The sequence below is a fragment of the Antechinus flavipes genome, chromosome 1, assembly GCF_016432865.1.
Source record: "Antechinus flavipes isolate AdamAnt ecotype Samford, QLD, Australia chromosome 1, AdamAnt_v2, whole genome shotgun sequence".
NCBI lineage: Eukaryota > Metazoa > Chordata > Mammalia > Dasyuromorphia > Dasyuridae > Antechinus > Antechinus flavipes.
The window spans coordinates 164,790,456-164,812,721 of NC_067398.1; the positions used below are offsets into that span (position 1 = coordinate 164,790,456).

At 35.2% G+C, this 22,266-nt stretch overlaps 1 protein-coding gene across 2 annotated transcripts in view; it reads left to right on the forward strand.

The window, feature by feature from the left end:
* The first annotated feature begins 2,773 nt into the window (after nt 1-2,773).
* The window catches only part of LOC127551229 (dynein axonemal assembly factor 6-like), a 44,966-nt gene continuing 25,473 nt past the window's right edge, over nt 2,774-22,266 (forward strand). For both annotated transcript variants that reach the window (XR_007951049.1, XM_051980830.1), the window contains exon 1: nt 2,774-2,873. The gene's annotated coding sequence lies outside the window, so the exon portion shown is untranslated. The remainder of the gene's footprint in view (nt 2,874-22,266) is intronic.

Sequence of the window (22,266 nt, forward strand, 5' to 3'; positions counted from 1 at the left end):
GACCCCTTAAGTGGTGCAAAGCAAAGTAAGAAAGATCAAAATAACATTTGACAAAAACTGCTGGGAAAACTGGAAAGGAATATGGCAGAAACTGGACATAAACCAACATTCACACTCTATACCAAGAAAAGGTTTAAGTAGACACATGTTTTAGACATAAAGTATAATACCATAAGCAAATTATGGAGAGCAAGAATAGTTTATATTCATATTTTTGAAGAAGGGAAGAATTTATGACCAAAAAAGACCTAGAGAACATTATTAAATGCAAAATGGATAATTTTGATTACATTAAATAAAAGAAATTTGCACAAACAAAACCAATGCAATCAATATTAGAAGGAAAGCAGAAAGATTGGAAACAATTTTTACAGCTGGTATTCCTGATAAAGGCCTCATTTTTCAAATATATAGAGAACTGAGTCAAATTTATGAGAATAAAAGTCATTCCCTAATTGATAAATGGTCAAAGGATATGAACAGGCAAATTTCAGATGAAGAAATTAAAGTTATCTATAGTCATATGAAAAATGCTCTAAATCACTAATAATTAAAGAAATATAAAGTAAAACAAATCTGAGGTACCACCTTGTACCCATCAAATAAACCAATATGGCAGAAAAAGAAAATGATAAGTGTTAGAAGGTGTATGAGAAAATTAAGATACTAATGCATTATTAGTGGAGTTGTGAACTGATCCAACCATTCTGGAGAGCAATTTGGAACTATGCCCAAAAGGCTAAAAAACTGTGCATACCCTTTGATCTAGCAATATCATCATTAGGTCTATATCCCAAAGAAATCATAAAAATGGAGAAAGGACTCACATGTACAAAAATATTTGTAGCAGCTTTTTTTTGTAATAAATAATTGGAAATTAGGGGAATGCCCACCAATTGGGGAATGATTGAACAAGTTGTAGTATAAGATTATACTAGAATTCTATTGTTTTATATGAAATGATGAGCAGACAGATTTCCAAAAAACCTGGAAGGACTTACATGAATTGATGCAAAGTTAAATGAGCAGAACCAGGAGAACATTGTACATAGTATTAGCAACATTATGCAATGATCAGTTGTGACAGACTTAGCTCCTTCATTAGTACAAGGATCCAAGACAATTCCAAAAGATTTCTGATGTACATGAATTTGGAAATATGCTTAACATTGTACATGTGCAGTCTATGTTGGATTGCTTGCTGCCTTAAGGAATAGCAAAGGCAAAGAGAGAGGAAAAAATTGGAACTCAAAATCTTACAAAAATGAATGATGAAAACTATTTTCACATATAAGTGGGAGGGGGAATAAAATACTATTAAGTACAAAAAAAACGAGTAAGATGATATACATGGAGTACAATGTAAATTTTAAAATAACTCTAAAAATGAAGCTATTCTTTTTAAAAATCCTTATGAAAAAATGGCTTTCTGAAAGAGGGAAACCACTTAGTGGTTCTTTTAAAAATTAATTTTAAAAGATTTTTTAAAATCTTTTTTTTTAACATGGGGCAAACACAATTTTGGGAAGAAAGGAAACTTCAGGGCTGTAGAGATCATTCTAACGTTTGGAGAAAGTTTCATCAAGAGAACAGATAATCCAATCCTCTCTCCCTCAGAAAAGGGAAACTCTGAAAAAGTAGCAAAAAGGTCTGATCCTCCATCACTTCCAAGAAAATTGAAAGATCCTGAGAAAAGCTCCTCTACAGTTTGAACTGGTGAAAGATAACTAGAGGAGTGAGTTGGAAAAACTGTGGTTGAAGTAGGGTGAAGCTGTTGGGTTTTGTCCCTTGTAGAAGAGGACCAATAATATCATGAGGGTGATGTTTTTATTTTCCCATGAATTATATTTAAGTGAATCAGAGTTACACAAAATTGTCAGCCTCACTCTTTTGGAGGAAGCACTTCAACCTTAGGAGAAAGAGACAGATACTCTAGTTTTGGCCCCCATTACTAAAGTCCCCCTTTTGTGCTAACTAAAGATGTCCAAACAGTGGAAATTAGTCCCTCACCTATTGAACATTTTCTCTCTTCTTTCTGTACTCATATTTAGGATAACAATGATGGTGATGATGATGATGGTAACTGACATTTTCTCTGGCCCAAATTATAAAGCTTTATACATGATCTCATTGCAAAGGTAGTCCTCTAATTCTGCTTTGGATTTTTGTAAAATCAAAACTGATTTTTTCTGTAAATCAAAGCTGAATTTCTTTGAAGTATTGTTTATTTCCATGACTGGTCCTGGATGATCTGGTTAGACATTAGGATTAGAGTGACTGTGCCTATTGAAGGAATAGAAATAAGAATTTTTTCTCTTCATTTTTTAAAATAATGGCTAAAGAATGATAAATGTGGAAACATGTTTAGAATTGCACATGTTTAATCTATATTGAATTATTTGCTGTCTAGGAGAGGGAGTGGCGAGAGAGTGAAAAATTTAGAATATAAGGTTTTGCAAGGGTGAATGTTGAAAACTATCTTTGCATGTATTTTGAAAAATATATAACACTATAACAAAAATAAAAGTGTACATCACTAAAAATAGTTCATATGAAAAAATAAAAGATAAAGCAAAAGGGATTTTATGAATATACTTTTGTTGAAAATGACAGGATTTTTGAGTATGGGGTGAGATATCCTAGGGTTTGTATGAATGAGCTTTTTTGGATATATGTATATCATATAATAAACTGGTTTTATTTTAACCTAGTTTTGAAAAGTTCTACCCAGAATGTATATGGAATCACAACCAACTGACATCCTATGTAAATCTAGAAGCCAACTATGTGCTCTCCCACTGTGGGCTCCCACAGAGATACATGGATTTGGGCTCTGGTTGATTATGAAAAGGGTCACCGGGTATGAGATGAAGGTACAGTTTACATGTTAATTTTAATGGGAAGATATGTCTCCTTTTACCAAGATAGAGCAGTCAGTTCAATTAGACTGTTAGAGAGCCTCCTTGCTGTGCATAACAAGGGACAATGAGGCCTGAAGCAGGCAGTCTCTCCTCCAAAGTGGAATAGTTGAAAAGGTAAGCACCTCTAAGATAGATGCCATTATCATTTCTATTTTACAGATAAGGAAACTGAGATTCAAAAAGGCTAAGTTATTCAATCAGTGGTATTTGAAGGAGGTGTTTTGTTTTTTTCCCTCCCAGTTCAATTCAATAAATATTTATTAAGCATTGTCTATATGCCAGGTCCTGTGCTAGTTACTAAAAATATAAACACAAAAGTAAAAAGTTCCTGTGCTTCAGAAGCTTAAATTCTTTTTTTTTTCCCTATTTCTTTTTTTTTTTTTTTGGAAGCAATGGGGTTAAGTGAGTTGTACAGATAAACACAGATAATAAAAGTAGGAAGCCAGATTTAAATTCAGTTCTTCTTGACTCCAGGGCTCGTACTCTTTATCTACTGCAGCACCTAGACTTATATTCTATTTGGAGTATACTACATATATTCAAGATATTAAATATAAAATAATTTCAAAAAGGAAAATGTACTAATAATTGAAGCTACAAAATATCTATAGGAGTAGGAACCACAGGAATCTCACATTAGCCTTCCCATTCCCCTGTTTTCCTTTCCTAAATTGGTGAATAATTTTTCACCAGTGACTTAGTACTTTGCTCTTGAGGGAAGGCAGCATGGAGTAATGAATAGGGCATGGGAAAACCCTGAGTTGAAATTCTTTCTTAAATACTTTAATAGTTTTGTGTGATCCTGGGCAAGTCACTTAAGTTCTATATGCTTCTGTATCTTCAACTGTAAAATGAGGAGGTGAGGTTGGACTAGATGACCTTTAGCTCTAAAATAAATGATCCTCTGGCTCCAAGTTTAGCACTCTACCATTTTTACAGCAATTTAATTTGTTGTTGCTTAGTCATTTCAATCATGTCTGATTCTGTTAACCCATTTGGGGGTTTCTTGGCAAAGATTATGGAGTGGTTTGTCTAGCTCTTCTCTAGCTCTTTTTACAGATGAGAAAACTAAGGCAGTCAAGTGACTTGCCCAGGCTCCCACAGTTACAAAGTATCTGAGACCAGATTTGAATTCAATTCTTCCTGACTCAAGGCTTGACACTCTATTCATTATGCCATCTAGCTGCTCCTAAGCTAGCACTCTATTTTTAAAATCATTTTAATAGTATTTTATTTTTCCAAATGTTTGCAAAGAGAGTTTTCAACATTCACCGTTGCAAAATCTTAGATACCAAATTTTTCTCCCTCTCTCCCTCTTCCCCAAGATAGCAAACAATCTGATATAAGTTATACATGTTAAGCTAGCACTCTTAAACTTTAATAGCCAATAGAAGAATAACTAGCATTATTATAGCACTTTAATAACCATATATAATTATAATATAATTATATTATATAATTATGTAATAATTACATTATATAAATATATAATATATTTATATATTATGTAAAATGTAAATATATAAATAATATATTAATGTAAATAAAATGTAAATATGTAATATAATTATAAATATATATTGATAACCAATAATATAATAACTAGCATCTTTATGGTACTTCATTTTTTAAAAAGAATGACCACCCAATTATTAATCTTAGATTAAACAAATCTCCAACTGAGGTTTATATGGCACTTTACAAAACTCTGAGAGATAGATGCTATTATCATCATCCCTGTTCTCAGACAGAAAAGTGACTTGCCCGAGATCACAAAACTAGTAAGGTTTAAGACCAGTTTGAACATCAAGTCTTCCTGATTCCAGGCCGAGTGCTCTGGACAGTGTAACAGTCCAGCTGCCCTTATGCCAAACTGCCTCTCACATAGGCTGTCGTGTGGTTAATATCCACAGAAACCTCCCTTTCTACTGTAGTCAAGGACCCAAGAGGTTAGGACTGTGTCACAGCTTTACTCAGGTTGCCTGCTGGGTTTCCTGATTAGAGACAAGTCATCAGAAGGACCGTTCTCGCTCCCACTCCTCCTTGAACATTTGTTGGTGAGTTCTGCCTGCTCTGCAGGGGCTTGTTCAGTGTCTCACCTTACCTCCCTGAAGCAAAAGGACAAAACTTAACAAAGTGATCTGGCATCTCTAACACTGTGCAACCAAAGCCAGGCATCCACATTTTGCTTTCTGGAGAAGCGGTGCTCACAGCTGCTGCTTTGACTCTTTCTCCAGCTCTTTCTGACATGTTCTTTGAAGTTGAACTTCATTTTGAGAATACAGAAAACTGGTAAATCAATGGGATACAGGCTCATCCAAGGTTTTCCTATCCAATTAACTTCATCAGAAAGTCACTAGATATACACCCTCAACTCTTAAGTCAAGAGGACAAAATTAGGAGTTCAGACTGCCTGAATTCAAATGCTAACTGTTAGAGAATTTTGTTCTGATTTTCTCTTTGAAAATTTGTTCAGCCATTTTTTCACTAGCATGCAACTCATTATGACCCCATTTGATATTTTCTTGGCAAAAATCCTGGCATGGTTTGCCATTTCCTTCTGCAACTCATTTTCTACTTGAGGAAACTGAGGCAAACAGGGTAAAGTGACCTGCCCAGGGTCACACAGATAGGAAATGTCTGAGACCAGACAAACTCAGGTATTCCTGCCTCCAAAGCCAGAGCTTCATCCACTGAACCACCTAGATACCATAACTTTAGACTGAGGATGCTCTAATACTTTGGGCATTTGTAAATCTTTTTAGTCATTTGCAAATTCAGGATGCTATCTGGGAAAGATAAAAGAGAAACATTTTGTATCTTAATACCCAGAACATTCAGAACTTAGTCTGGGCTGGGTGTTTTAGTGTTTCTTTTCCATCTCTCTATTTGGCTTGGGAAGGAGGTCTCCTGTTGGAAACAGGATAGGCTAAACCTTCAGGATGGGCTAAAGGATGAACAAATAACTAGTCAAGTTCTAGCTTCTATCCATCGATTTCTTCTGGCCCCCAGCCTACCTAAACCAGCTGCTTTAAACTGAGGTGGGGGTGCAAAGTCACCCAAAGAATAGAGATTGGCTCTTCTCCAAGCCTTTTTCCTTACTCAGAGCAGCATCAGGGAGAACAGGGAAGCATCTTTGGCAGCAGGCTGTCTTTTCTGTGTGCTCAATGGCAGAAAAGAAAGAGCAGAATCCATCCCATCATGCTTTGTCATTCTGGGCCTTGAGCTGCACTACAGCTGTTCCCTGGCTGGCTCAAGCTCAGGATGGAAAACACTTAAACAAGAGAAGTCTGGACAGCATCGCGATACAGGAGAGGAAATCACAGGAGAGGAAGAACATTCTAAGCCTTTGTTCTGGAAGGAGAGACAAGAAGTTACAAAGCAATCTTCTCATTTCTAGTCATAAGGAATTAAAAGGATAAGTTTCTTTTGTTTTCCCCAAATCAGAGTACATTAATGAGTTTTTGATTTTACATAAATATTTTATTATTATTTTATATGGGATAAATAATATGAATATAAAATTAACAATTTAATCTAATATTGAATATCATAAAATAATAAATAAGTAAAAAATGATCTCATTATAAATCTGATCTGGAACTTGGTTCATTGACATTCTATCTGTCCATGAGTTTTTTTAATTTAATTTAAATATTTTATTATATATGTGTGAAATATAATATAAAATGAACTTAATAATTTAATCTAATACTGAATAACATAAAATAATTTTTAAATTTATGTAAATCTAAATTTAGCTTTAAATTTAAATCTAAAAAAATTTACTACTAAATAAATAACAAAATGGTCTCAGTGTAGATCTGGATCTGGAACTTGATTCATTGACATTCTATCTTCAGATATGAGACCTGAATTATGATTGTTGCCCAGAATATGATACTAAAGAAAGTCCAGTAGAACAGCATTAGGTCTTTGTTCTAACTCCTCCTATGCCATTAGCTCAGTATATATTAGCCAAGCCCTTTCCATTCTCTGCATATGTTTTCTCATTTGTCAAATAGGGATACAACAAGCATTTTTTAAGTTCCTACAATGTGCCAGTCATTCTGCTAAGCACCCAGGATACAAGGATACTGCTGCTACTGATGATGATCATGATGATGATATTGATAGCAGCTAACATTTATATAATATCTTCTTTTTAACAGATGAGGAAACTGAGGCAGACAGTGGCCAAGTGACTTTCCCAGAGCTAGTGAGTGTCTGAGACCAGACTTGAATTCAGATCCTCCTAACTCCAGGCCCAGCATTCTACCCACTGCCCCTATAAAAATGAAACATCCATCCTATTTATTCATAGGGTTATTATAAAGTCTATACAGGACAATGAAGGTGAATATGTACTTTGAAAAAAATATAAATCTCTATGTAAATGTAAGGTATTAGGATGATGGAGCTAGAGACAAATTGATAGAGAATTATCAGGCAGATTTATCACAATGACATTTTCTATCTTTTTAAAGATTTGAATATGCAAAGCAATTCCAGTTTCAAAGGCTATTTATTTCATTCTTGGCACTTTGTCTGCCATTAGGGTCTTCTGTCACCAAATGAGTAGTGATATTAAACCTAATCATTTGAGTACGTGGGCTTTCCATTGACATGAGTAGGAATATGGTGCTTTATTCAAATATGCTGTATCTGAAAATAAGACTTAAAATGCATAAATACAAGTACTCATTGTATCTCAAATACTACTTAAAGGGATGACATACGCTTTAGAGTAAGATTTACAGAAATAAGAAGAATCTAGATATATTAAAGTACCTTTTCCCATTAGTTATTAATTACCAATCATTTATTCATTTAAATCTAATTCTGTCCTTAAATTTGAGTAAAATGAATTCTTCTAAATTTTCTAACTTAGAGTTGGATCCAAATAAGATTTATACAGGATTTAAGTAGCACTTATTTGGTTGACATAAAAACTTTCTCAGGTGTTTTTTTTTTTTTAATCTAACAATAGTTCTTTCCATGATGAAAAACAATTCGTTCATTCTACTTAAGCTGGGACATACATAGATGGCCTTTGTATTTCTAATCTACTAAAATGTTCCTGCCAGGTTCCTGCCAGCAGTTTGGGTATTACAGTTATTTTAGGCTAGAAATAGCTTGGGAACCCATTCCCAATTATTATTCCCCAAATTCTGTGAACTAACTTCTTAGCCTCTCAAAGACTGATGTTGTATTATTGTTAATTGTACAACAATAATAAAATATCAAATAAATTATGGTTCCCTTAGTAATGACTATAGCATTTTCCTAGCTCACTAATCAACCTGCTTCAGGGTTAATTTGTTTTTAGTTACATTTCCAGCTTCCTAGGTGTTATGGTCTATATTCAAATATATTCAAATGCATCTGGTGATAAAAATATTTAAGCAGGCCTGTCAAAATGATTTCATCTCCAGTCACCATTGTCAATCTATACAATTTTATCAAGACATGTTTGTTTAAATATGTTCTGCAATTAACAGCAATGGAATACTACTCGTCCAATCTTGCTATCTTATAACCAAATGCATTCAACTGTGAACTTGAGAGTGAATTAAACAGCCAATAAGGCATGTAGTATTATTAAATAGTGACAAAATTCTGGGTCATACTAGTGCTAACAAACTCTTTGAGAATAGTTTGCATGGAACCCAGGCCTTTAGTACTTGCAGAAGAAGAATAACATTCTGAGGTGTTACTAGACATGATAGGAATCAATAAGTCTTTCAGTCATAATGGTCAATTCTATTCAAAGCTCTGTAACTTAAACTAAGATTACCCTTTGTTAATTTCCCAACTCTGACCCTAGGCAAGTCACTGAAATTTTCTGAACCTTAGTTTCCTCCACAAAATGGGGGAAATAATATTCATACTATCTACTTCACATTGTAGTTATGAGGAAAGAGCTTAATCAACATTAACATGCTATAATAATTATTTTCTCTCTTTAGTCCTTTCAATTTAATTATATATTTATTTTGTTCTAATATTTTTTCCCAATTTAAAAATAATTTTAACCTTTTTTTTTTACAATTTTGAATTCCAAATTCTTTCCCACCCTCTCTTTTCTCAGCCCTCATTGAGAAGGCAATTTGATAGTTTATACATGTATAAGATGGATTTCCATATTAACCATGTTGTAGAAAAAACAGACCAAAAAAAAAAAAAAAAAGAAAAAAATTTTAAAAAGTTAAAAAAGAAACCATTATGCATTGATCTGCATTCACATTCCATGATGGAATGTGAATGCAGATGAATGCATATTGGTTCTTTCTCTGGAAGTGGAAACATGCTATATTCATGTTAATCACTAATTGTTGTCATCATTGCTTCACATTCCCCAGTATATACTTATAAATATCTAGAGACTATTAAAGGCTTTATGTTTTTATAAGTTTTCAGATATTATTTTACAGTCAAAATTATTAAATAGTGTCTAAAAGCTTTGAAGGAGTCAGAGTTCCTAAGACTTGTAGACAATAGGCAGAAAGTTATGATATGGTGGATGTCACACATATTCTCAACCTCATGGTCTACCCTTTGTCATATCTGATCTCAAGATTGTTGAAGAAATCGGGCAATCAATGGCCTACTTGCCTTGAGAACATCTCCCTCCTGAGATTCCTCAAGTCAGTGACTGAGCAAAGAAAAGAGATTCTCTCTTGCATGTGCAAAGACTCTGACCAAAAGAGAGTTTCTAGGTCACCAGAAGCTAACTGGCAGGTATGAGAATTAATTATATTTAGAAATGTCACTTTGTAAGTTAGCAATTAAAGGCTAATGTGTTATTCTAAAGAGTAAGATTTAAAGTGGAACTCATTTAAGGAGGAAATGGCTTTCTTCCATCTACACAGATTGTTGTAAATATATAGGCAAACTCATCATTGCTACTAACAAGCCCCTAAATCCAAAATTTGCTAAAAGTCACCCTAAATTCTTATACTAGCTCTACTGCTAGCCATGTGTATGATTTTGAGCAGTTAATTTTACCTCTTGTGCCTCAGTTTTCACATCTGTGAAACGAAGATTTGAACTGGATGTTTTCTTTTCTTTTTCAGATTGCTTGTTTTCTAAGGTTCCTTCCATCTGTAACATTATAAAATTCACTCACAAAACCTTGGAGGTTGTCACTGGGTAACCCTCTCTGAGATGGCACTTAGGAAATTTTCTGCTTCCCCCAATCTAAAAAAAAATCATAAACTAGAAGGTTGGGGGCCCGTGAAACACAATCTTGTGTCTTTTCAAATTAGCATTTTATGGATTTGGATCTGTCAGGGCTTCAGGTTTATGTATTTTAATTAATCTTATTATTTGCTATTGCACCCTGAGGTGATAAGACAGTGCAACTTCATAAATCTGACATGGAGTCCAATATTGGAGCCTTCTAGCTACCTATTATTTCATCAAAATTGGCTCCCCAAAATTAACAGAAATCCTTTAATGCTTTCTTTATAATCAAGTAATTCCATATAGACCCTGGGGCATCCCACTAACCTTTATAAGATTAAGATAGGTCTATTCATAATACCTTATATGAATATATTGCACCACAAGTTAAAAAGCACTTTCTAAGTTGATGTAAATCTAAATTGGCCTTCCCAACAATTCTTTGACATGGGTGAGACAAACAGTATTAGCTTCATTTACAAATGAGATGCCCAGGCCAGAGATAGAAATAGAACCTTCTGCTCCAGTTCTGACCACCCCAAATGGCTTCTTCATATCTCTTAGCCTTACAGAGAAAATATTTCAATATAAAAAACAAAAAAATTCTTGTTTCCAAAACAGTGATTTTAATGCTTTTAGCAGCAGCAACCTACCAAAAAAATTCTAGATGCAGTGACAACTGGGGGGGTATGATGAGGGATGGGGCAAGGAAATGTCCCAGGTCCAATAATTATGCCATATTCCAAACAGTGTAATTCAAACCAATTATTTCCCAGCCACCCAGATGTCCCATTGTTCTTCAATAAAACATTTTGCTCATCTGAATCCAATTAATTCAAAATCCATTTCTCCAAGCCCCTGGCCTTTTTGAACAAAGGCAGTTTTGTTTCACTGTGAGTGTGTCTATAGACAAAACCATGAAGCACACCCCAAAGATTTGATACCCTCTCAGGAAGAATTACTTGCTGTAAATTTATGGGTCCTGTGACAAATTATATTGAGGCAGAGAGAAAATGAAGGAATGCAAATTTAGCATTAATCAAACTGAAACCTGTGGTAAATGAGAACAAGTGGCATGGAGACTAAGAATTCTATTCCTCTGTCCCCAGAAATCTGTAGTTGCCCTAACCACTGTCTCTGATCTCCCCCAAAATTCAACATTTATCCTTTCGTTCTCCTGCAGATCAGAACACAACAAATTCTTTGATAATGATGAACTTTGGCGCCATCTCCTGGCTATCCCCCAAATCACCCAGTAATCAATTAATAGGTTTCAACCAATCCTCTCCTGACATGAGTTTCAGACTTTTGCTATTACTTCCCTACTGATACAAAAATCCATACTGAGACTAAAAGGCTCAATTTGTTTTCAAGTGCTCAGTGATTATACCACTACTAGGTCTGTATGCCAGAGATTTAAAAAAACAGATAGGAAATGTACAAAAATATTTATATTAGCTTTTAGTGATGGCAAAGAATTGTACATTGAGAGGATGTCCATTAATCGGAGAATGGTTGAACAAGTATTTTTGCATGTGATTGTTATGGAATACTATTATATTGTAAGAAATGATGAATAGATTGCTCTCAGAAAAATCTGGAAAGACATAAACTGATACAAAGTGAAATAATACTACAATAACAGCAATATTTCACTAAGAGCAACTACAAAAAATTTAGCTATTCTCAGCAATTTCAGAATTCAGATAATTCCAAAGAACTTAGGATAAAAGGAGCTATCCATTTCCAGAGATAGAGTGCAGATTGAAGTATATTTTTCTTTATTTTTGGGGGGATTTTTGTCCCCCATTTATTTCACATTATGACTTACACAGAAATGTATTTTGTATGATTACACATGTATAACCTATTTCAAATTGTTTATCTTCTCAGTGAGGTAGGGAGAGGGGAGAATTTGGAATTGAAAATTGAAAAAAAAGTTTAAATTATTTCTACATGTAATTGGAGAAAAGTAAATATTAAATAAAAAAGTACTGTCATCAAGTGCTCAGGGACTGAGGCTTTGTGGAGTCCCTCAAGTCTTCCACAATTTAGGAGATGGATACAATCCTAATAGTCCTCATCCTATCTTGAAAGACAAAATATTGTAATGGATGGAGTGAAGGATCTGAAGTCAGGAAAATCTAGGTTCAAAGCCATCCTTTGATACTTATTGGCTGTGTGACACTGAACAAGTCCCTTAACCTGTCCAAAGTTCAGTTTCCTAATCAATAAAATGGGGAGAATATCTGTACTGTGAGTTGTGAGATTCTAATGAGACAATGTACATAAAATATTTTGCAAACTTCAAGTTGTTCTAGAAATATAAGTTTTGATTGTTTTTAGATTGTTGATCTGAAATATTCACAGCCTCCCCCTTTCAAAAGACAATCTCTTCTCAGGTGGTCAATTCAAGTCAATTAAGCACTTGCTATGAGCCAGGTATTGTGATAAGTGTTGAGGTTATAAAGAAAGGCCAGGGATGGTATCGGTTATTTGGTACCTGATGTGTGCAGAACAATGTGCTAAGTGTTGGGGAGAGAGGGATTTTCCATCACATACTCATATTGTTTTGCTAGAGAGCAAAAGTCAAGGGCTATTTTAATGGTCTGACTATATCGGAGGGAAGGATATCCACCTCTTAATAGCATGACCCCTTTTCATGGACTTTGATGGGAGTTAGTGTCTACTTTAGCTGTATATCAGCAGTCAGATGATTAGTACAGTTTTCCCCCATCTAGCCAGGAAAAGCTTCCTGGAGAAGAAAGTGAAATCTTTTAGTCCTTTCCTGGGCACTTGCTGCTAAATAGAAACAAATTAGGATTAGCATAAGAAATTTGGAAGGAATGTCCTAGAGTTTCAAATGACAAATATACTCCTTTGGAGTACTATCCAGAGTAAGTCAAGACTTTAGGATTTTAGGGCTTGCCCAAAGCACCCCTATAAGTATGGGGCATGCAGTTCTTTACAGAAGTTTTTTCCCTCTAATACTTTTTGTGTCATGAACTCTTTCAGTAGATTGATAAAGTTCTTTTCAAAATAATGTTTTTAAATGCATAAAATAATATAGGATTATAAAGGGAGGACAATTCCTTCATAATTCTATTTTATAGAATCAGGGAAAAATAATAAAATCCACACATAGGAACAAGAGATCAAGAACTTCAAGGGAAATGAAAAGTAGGAAGAAAAGAGTACCTAACAGTACCAGATCTCAAATTATTTTACAAATCAGTAATCAGTACAATTTGATACTGGTTAGTTTTTCGAATAGTAATATATGGCTTTAAGAGTTGAATGATGCAGAATTGTGGTGCTGGAAAAGACTTTTGAAAGTCCCTTGGAAGTCAGTCAATACTTAAAAGAAATTAATCCAGATTATTTATTGTAAGGACAATACTGAAACTAAAACTTAAATACTTTGATTACATGAGAAGACAGAATTCAATGGAAAAGACCCTCATGTTGAGAAAGATTGAAGGCATATGAAGAAGGGGATGGCAGAGGATGAAATAAATGAAAAGTGTTATAGGAACAAAAACAGGAGCTTAGACAAACTTTAGGAGACAGTGGGGGAGAGAAGGTCCATGGCGTCAGAAAGAGTTGAACACAACTGAACAAAAGAGCAATAAAAACAGAAAAGTTCAATGGAGAAAACAAAAAAGTACTCAAGATTCATAAATAATCATTGTAGCATAATGCTCAATAAACTTGACTCTAGCTACTAGACTAAGGACTCCTGTTCAACAAAAAATACTGGAAAAGCCTGAAAGAAAACTAGCAAAAATTAGAAAAAGAACAAAATCTTATACCATATGCCACAATTAATTCTAAATGGATTTGTTGTTACTTGTTCAATTGTTTCAGTCATATATGCCTCTTTGTGACCCCATTTGGGGTTTTATTGGCAAAGATACTGAAATTTTACCATTTCCGTCTCCACCTCATTTTGCAGATAAGGAAACTGAGGTAAGCATGATTACTTAATATGACTTGCCCAGGGCAAAAGCTAATGTATGAGACCAAATTTGAACTCAGGTTTTCTTGACTCTAGGCCCAGCACTCTACCCACTGAAATACCTAGCTAACCCTTCTAAATTAATACATGACCTAAAATATAAAATGTCCTTATAGCCACACTAGTAGGGTTGGTGAGACATTTTTCCCAACTATGGATAAAGGAGGCATTCTTGACTAAATAAGGCACTGAAAGAATTGCAAAAGATAAAATGAACAATTTTGATTACATAAATTTAAGAGTTTTTGTGTAACCAAAATCAATACAATTGGAATTGGAGAAAAAAGAAAGTTGCATGGAGAAAAAAAATTTCCAAAAAATTTCTCTAATAAAGGGTTCTCATCTAAGATAAGAAATAGATATAATTTTTCTAAAAATAAGAGAAACAAGCAATCAACAACTAAATTAGAAAAATGGTTTAAAACGCTAATAAAAAGCAAAATGCACATTAAATATACTCTGATGTTCTATTACAGTTCCATCAGTTGGACAAAGATGACCAAAAAAAAAAAAAGAAAAATGATAATTATTAGAGAAACTAAGAGAAAAAAGATACACTAATATACTACTGATGGGATTGGAAGTGGTACAACCATTCTGAAAAGCAATTTAGAACTATATCCCCAAAACTTCCTAACCTGAGTTACATATCCTTTGACTCAGAAATACAAGCAAGGGGCTTATGCTCCTATGAAATCAAAAGAGGGAAAGGATTCATATATAAATTAATATTTATAGCAACATATTTTTAGAGGCACATACAGGAAACAAAACTGTCAGAGAACGGGTGGACACATTATGTAATGTAAATATAATAGGATATTTCCCTATAAGAAATTATGAAAGGGATAGATTCAGAGAAATCTAAGAAGACTTGTATGAACTGATGCAGAGTGAAGTAGGCGGAACTAAGAGAACAACTTATACAATAACTTTATATATATGTGTGTGTGTGTGTGTGTGTGTGTGTGTGTGTGTGTGTGTGTGTGTGTGTATATACTTTATATATATATACATATATATGTGTATATATATATGTGTGTGTGTGTGTGTGTGTGTATACATATATATATATATATAGGCTGAGAAAATTGGAGTTAAGTGACTTGCCCAGAGTCACACAAGTAGGAAGTGTTAAGTGTCTGAGGCCAGATTTTAACTCAGGTCCTCCTGACTTTAGGGCTAGTGCTCTATCCATTGTGCCACCTAGCTGCCTTCCTAACTACGATATTTTAAAGTAAAATTATTGCAAAAGACTTAAGAACTACAATCAATGGCAATGATAAAACATGACTCTAGAAGACTGATAATGAATAATGCTTCCTACCTCCTAGCAGAGAGATAATAGACTAAAGGTACAAAATGAGCCATACATTTTTCAAACACAATGCAGATTTTTTTGTGTTACTACATTCATATTTTTACAAGGGAAGCTTTTTTGAAGAAGGAGGAAGAGGAGAAGAGAAATGGAAGAAGGAGGCGGCGGAAGGAGGAGAAGAAAGGAGAAGGGAAAGGAGGAGAAGGAAAAAGAAGAAGAAAAGTTGTGGGTAGTGATGATACTAAAGAAATAAGAGAGTATCAACAAATCAGTTTAAAAAACAAAATCAAGCACAAGAAAATTCAGAAGGGGATGCAGGCAAGGCTGTATAGAACTGCTATATTTCAAATTTAATTTTAATTTGATTTAATTTTTATTTAAATTTAATTCAGATTTGAAATACTCCCAAACCACAAGCTTTATATAATGGACATTCATGGTTTCAAATGTGGTTTTCTTCTTCTGTACTTTGTGTAAACAGATGGGTCAGATAGGGGGGTGCCAGGCCTCCTGTGAGAAAGACTATCATATCTGGCCTCAGACAATTACTAGCTAAATGGCCCTGGGAAGGTCACTTAATTTCTGTTTACCTCAGTTTCTTGATGTATAAAATGGAGATAATAATAGCACCTACCCCCCAGATTTGTTATAAGGATAAAATGAGATATTTGTGAAGTACTTAGCACAGTGCCTGGCATGTAATAGGCACGATATAAATATTCAGTTTTGGTTCAGTCCTGACTGATTTTTCATGATCCCATTTGAGACTTTCTTGGAAAAAATACTAGAGTAGTTTAGCCATTTCCTTTTCCAGCTCATTTACAGATAAGGAAACTGAAGCAAAAAGGGTTGAGTAATTTGACCCTATTGGGGGCAACTAGGTGGCTCAGTGTATAGAGCACCATCCCTGAAATCAGGAGGACCTGAGTTCAAATCTGACCTCAGACACTTAACACTGCCTAGCTGTGTGACCTTGGACAAGTCACTTAACTCCAATTGTCTCAGCAAAAAAAAAAAAAAAAAAAAAAATTGACCCTATTGTAACATAACTAGTAAGTGTCAGAGGTCAGATTTGAACTCAAGAACATAGGTCTTTCTGATTCCAGGCCCAGCATTCTATCCACTGTACCATCCAGCTGCTCCTAAATGTTAGCTATTATTAACTATTTATATTTGTAATTTTTTAAAGCTCATAAAAAAAGAAAAACATTAAAGAGTTTTGATAAGCTTTTAGAATAATGAGTCTACAGACCTTAAGACATTTCCATTTTCCCAATATTACATTTTCTCTTAAAACTAATGGGATGGGGAGTAGAGGTTACAAAGAATATTTGTATTTAGAGATGGTGGCAAGAAACACTGGATGCAGAGGCAGAGGACCTTGGTCATTTCTTGCCTCTACCACTCAGGAGTTGGGTGACTCTGGGCACATCACTATAACTACCTGAAAAAATATTTATTAAACATTTGCAATGTGCAATGCAATGTGGAAGGTGCTGGGAAAAACAAAGATAAAACATAGTCTTTGTTCTCACAAGAAAGACTTAAATTCCATTTACTCACATATAAAAATATAATGCAATTATAGTGTCATTATATAGTATATATTATTGTTACACTAAATAAGTTGGCATAATAACAATTGTACCCAAAATGTATTGTGAGAATAGTACTTCGATGTGCTATAAAAATTATGAGCTGTTTTTATTATTTTGAGACCACAGAATGTTAGCGATTAAAAGAACTTTAGGGATCATCTTATGTAACCCTCTCATTTATGGGAAGATAAAAATTGCAATTACCTCTTATTTCTACTCTACTGATTTTATAATGTAATTGATTTTATGCTGTATTGATTTTTGTATCTGCCTGAACTCACCTCGCTCAAAAAAAGTAGTCATTCCTAGTCTGAATTGGGTTAAAGACTGGGTTAAAAGGGAATTTTGTTATCACTCATGCAACTAGCTCAGGAGACGTTTGTTTGTTGCATATAAACTCAACCAGCTAAACTTGGTGCTATATCCTCAAAAGACAAGTCCTTGCCTGTTCTTGTACTATTAGGGATAATTTGATCTCCCTGCTATGGGTTGACTAACTGTGTAGTTCTGATTTTCTGAGATTACAAGAGGCAGATGAGTACGATCAAACAATTAACATTCCTTAATTGTCAGAGGTCTTCTTAACAGACACACCTAAATACCAGCTCACTTTCCCCAGTGTAACAAATTAAAATGTGCCCCTGCAGACTACCTCTTTTCCTGTGTGTCAATAGAAAGGGTCCTTCCTTCTCATGGGGGTCTCTGGTCTTACTGAGATGGTCAATCTGATCTGCTTTGTTAAAATTATATGTGTGACACTCAGAGAATCACCTCAGTTTATTTTTATCATATTTTACTCCCTACATATTTTATAGTTGAAAAAGATAAAGACCCAAAGTGGATAAATAGTTTACCCAAAATCATTTCATAATGGTTTTTTGATTCCAAATCTGGCTTTCACCTTACCACACTGCTTCTCAGTGAAGGAATTTTGGCAATACTACAAACCTGACCTTCAAATGACTTCACCACTCTGGAACTTCTGCACAGAAATAAAAAGGTAGGATGAGAGGGGTCTCTAAAGCCTCTGTTAACTCTATGCTACTTATGAGGTGGAACATGAGCCAGACATCAAGTGAATGAGTAGGATTTGAAATGGCAGAAAATGGCAGGCAAGCAGGCAGGCAGGAAGGAAGGAAGGAAGGAAGGAAGGAAGGAAGGAAGGAAGGAAGGAAGGAAGGAAGGAAAGGAGGGAGAGAGGGAGGGAGAAGGGAAGGAAAGAAAAGAGGGAGGGAGGGAGGAGGGAAGGGAAAGAGGAAGGGAAGAAAAGAGAGAGGAAAGGGAGGGAGAAAGGGAGAGAAGAAGGAAGGAAGGGAAGGAGTAAGAGAGGGAGGGAGGAAGGGAGGGAAGGAAGGATGAAGGGATGGAAGGAAAGAAAAGAGGGAGGGAGAGAAGGAGGGAAGGAGAGGAGAAAGGGAAGGAGGGAAGAAAAGAGGGAGGGAAGAAGGGATGAAAGAAGGAAGGAATGGAGGGAGGGAAAAGGAAAAGGACAAGAGAAAGGAGAAAGGAAAGAAGAATGGATTTTAAAAGGAAGGACAAGGGAAAGGAGAAAGGAAAGGAAGAACGGGTTTTAAGAGAGTGACTAGGGAAGGAAGAGTCCTAAGTTGTTCATAGGCCATATACAGTGATAGGAAAAAAAATGGCAGCTAGAGAAGTACAGTGGCTTTGATTTTCAGGAGAATAAATGGCAAAGGGAACAAGTACTCAAATGGTAACCAAAGAATCTGAGAAAGGAGGTTCAAGATCCCAGTGGTCATGAACACATCACTCTTGCCTTTGTATTCTCTCCTACCAACCAAGAAATAAATTTTCAATCCACTCTACCTTATTTCCTTCCCAAGGATTTCCTTACCCTCCTTCCTTTCTAGATAGATCGATTTCTTTCCTACAATTCCTCCACAAACCATGATCCTTCTCACTCCCTACTCCAGCAAGGTAAATCATGATCCAGATGCCACCTTCTTTCCTTCCCTGTGCAGAAGGGCACATTGAAGAAACCTACTTAATGGAGTAGGCAGAATATGAGTCCTCAATTTCAGCCAACCTCTGAAGTTTTTGAGATTCTAAGATTCTTTCCCTGGAGCTACTAAGGGAACAAAACCCCCCTGTTGCTCAACTAAATTTGTCTTAATTACTTCTAACATTATTTTCACATCATAAATTGCAAGGTTGATTTGAGGGTACATTTTATGCTGCTTGCCCCACTTGGTGCTATTTGCCACCTGGCAGTAGTTGCCTTAGGTTTTAAAATTAGTTATGTTTCTGACGGGTACTAATAACTAATGACAAAATAAGCCAAGCTAATGTTTTAACTCTCAGACAACACAATGATTTAACTCAAATCAAAGTGCACGTATCTAAAAAGTGATTAACATAAGAAATTCCAAATGTTACCTCCAAAAATAGGAGGTGACAAGACAAGATTTTAAATCAAACATGAATATTTTATCAAAGAAAAACTCTTAAGTGCAAATAACTAGGATAAGGGTAACACTCAAGTTGCCAAATTGATCACCACATTTAGAAGACAATCTTTCAGCAATACATAAACTACATTTGTTTTAACAAGAATACTCAGGTAAAATAGGAGGCTATTAGATGACAGACTGAAGTGAGCTCTTCCCACCTCTTTGGTCCCAGATCCCACTATTCCCCAACTAAATGCTGGTTTTGTACTGGAACAGAGACAGTTTTGGCTCTAATATTACATAAGATTCTTCAGACTTTGCTCAGTAGAAATGTAATGGGTGGGTCTGATTAGTATAGTTCCCTATTAGTTTAGATTTGATGTTAAAATTAAATGAAATACTTTAAGTTTCCTTTTTTAAAGCAAATTTTTGATGTCTTTCTTAATATCTCCATAGTCTCACTAAGTACCCTACCTTTTATTCCTTCCAGGGAGCCATCCCAAACAACAAACAGTATTTTTAAGATCAAAAGACAGAGACAGATAGAAACATAGAGACACACAGAGTTAGAGAAAGAAGCAGAGAGAGAGAGAGAGAGAGAGAGAGAAAGGGAAAAGTCAGTATAACTGATTCCTACATCAAAAAGTCTGAAAATGTGTGCAACATACATTTATGGACCCCCTTCCTTTGCAAAGGAATTTGGTTTGTCACTCACTGTTTCCTTCAACAGTTAATAGGAGGCTTGCTTAGCCATAGCACAGAAAGGACATTCAACAAGTCTATTGCAGTATCATGAGTAGATCCATTCTATCTGGCTCCCTTTCTCTTCCTTTACTCCAAATGGAAATGATTATGATCAGGAGAGCAGGGTGTAGTGACTAATTGTGTCACTTCAGGACGTCCACCAGACCAGGGTCTGATTCCATATGGATGTACCTTTTCATTCCTTTAGTTGAACAGGAAGCTATTTTAATGTGGCTAATGGCAAAGGAAGTGCAATTGATTCTTGGCCCCTGAGCCAATCAAGTCCTGGGGACAAAAAGTCTGTCATTTTAACTATAATTCAAGTTGCTAGTTGAGGTTGGAATGATTTTTACCTTTTATTCATCTTATTCAGAGATGTCACCCAGGTGCCATCCCCACCAAATTATTAAATTTTTTGCTGTTTTTCAGTCTTTTCAATTGTGTCTGACTCTTCATGATCCCATTTGGGGTTTTCTTGACTAACATACTGAAGTAGTTTGCCATTTTCTTCTCCAGCTCATTTTGTGGAAAAAGAAACTGAGGCAAACAGTGTAAGGTGACTTGCCCAAGCTCACTTAGCTAATAAATGTCTAAGGCTGCATTTAACTCAGGTCTTCCTGAGTCTTGTCCCAGCATCTTATCTACTGTATTACCTAGTTTTCCACTTATATTCCTTTATTATTATTCCTTTATTTCTATTCCCTTAATAATTCTGAGATCCTTGAGTATAAAATGCCTACAAAGAATTTTTACATTCCCCAAATATCACCAAAAGAAAATGTGGATTTAAGACATGCTCAGAAAGATAGCATTGGTGATCTTAGTAACCTAGAGTACTGTGGAAAAAATCCAGACAATGCTTGTGAAGTCTTAGAGTTTTCAGGAGTGACTATGAATATTGAAACCAAAATATGAGAGAAATAGTCCTCTTTTTCCTTTCCCAAGTGGATATTTAATAACACTGTTCCTCTGGATGGCTTGCTTTTAAACAAAGTGTTGGTTCCTTCTACAGTGGATTCAAGAAAAAATAATTATCTGTCAAGATGCAATTATCTACACAGAAAGCAGACTCCTCATTTGTAAAAACAAAACAAAAACCTGACATCTACTTGAGAAGGGATAATACTCCTTTCCCCAATCCTTCCTTCATCTCTAAATGCTAGATATGGCAGGATTCTGAGGATTTTATACTAAAGGAAGCCTCCTTCCAACTAATGTTAGAAATAATTATAGGTATTTAATGCACTACTAAAAGAAGTGCATCTGGCCTTTGGCAGAGCCTCGGCATTACAATAGGGCAATGCTGCCATTCAGTGGAAGCTGCTAAAATGGCAGCCAGAAAAGTTCTGTATGTGACTTTGATTTAAAAGAAAAGGAAATTTAAACTATTTGAGATCATCAGACTCTAATGGTTAAAAAAACTCATTGTTCAAAAGAAGAGTTCCCCTAGCACAGACACACACACAAACACACACACACACACACACACACACACACACACACACTAAGATAATTGAAGTCATCATAGATGAATTACTAATATTTTTCATACTTCTGGGAATCATCATCTGCTTCCTGCTTCTCCTTTCCTTTCCTTTCCTCAGCTGTATAAGCTTGCTGTTGACCCTCCAAATGCCTCAGTAACTTTGGGAATTTGTTCTTCCCTCTCTCACGTATCTTTGATCTCTCTCTTCTTATTTGCTACAAAGATGTTCAGATTTCTTCAGCCTCCAAAAACTTTTCATTGGATCTTCTATCTTTTGCAGCAATAATCTCAAATTTTTCACTTCCTCACTATTAAATTTCTAGGGAAGAAAACTCTGTGATTCCCCTTCTAGGCTTATACAACTCATACTGCTACCAATTAGTTAGATCATACTGCCACCAACTAATTAGATTCCCCATAAAAGAAACTCTTTATTTCTGGAGTTCTATAGACCCTTTGGACCAATCGTCCTTAAATGCTAGCTGGGGAGCCCCCCCCCCAGTGGCCCCTTAAAAAATCAGCCAGTAGACTCAATTTTTTAGTTAATGTATTTACAAAAATGGCATAGCAAGAACAGCAGCTCAAAGC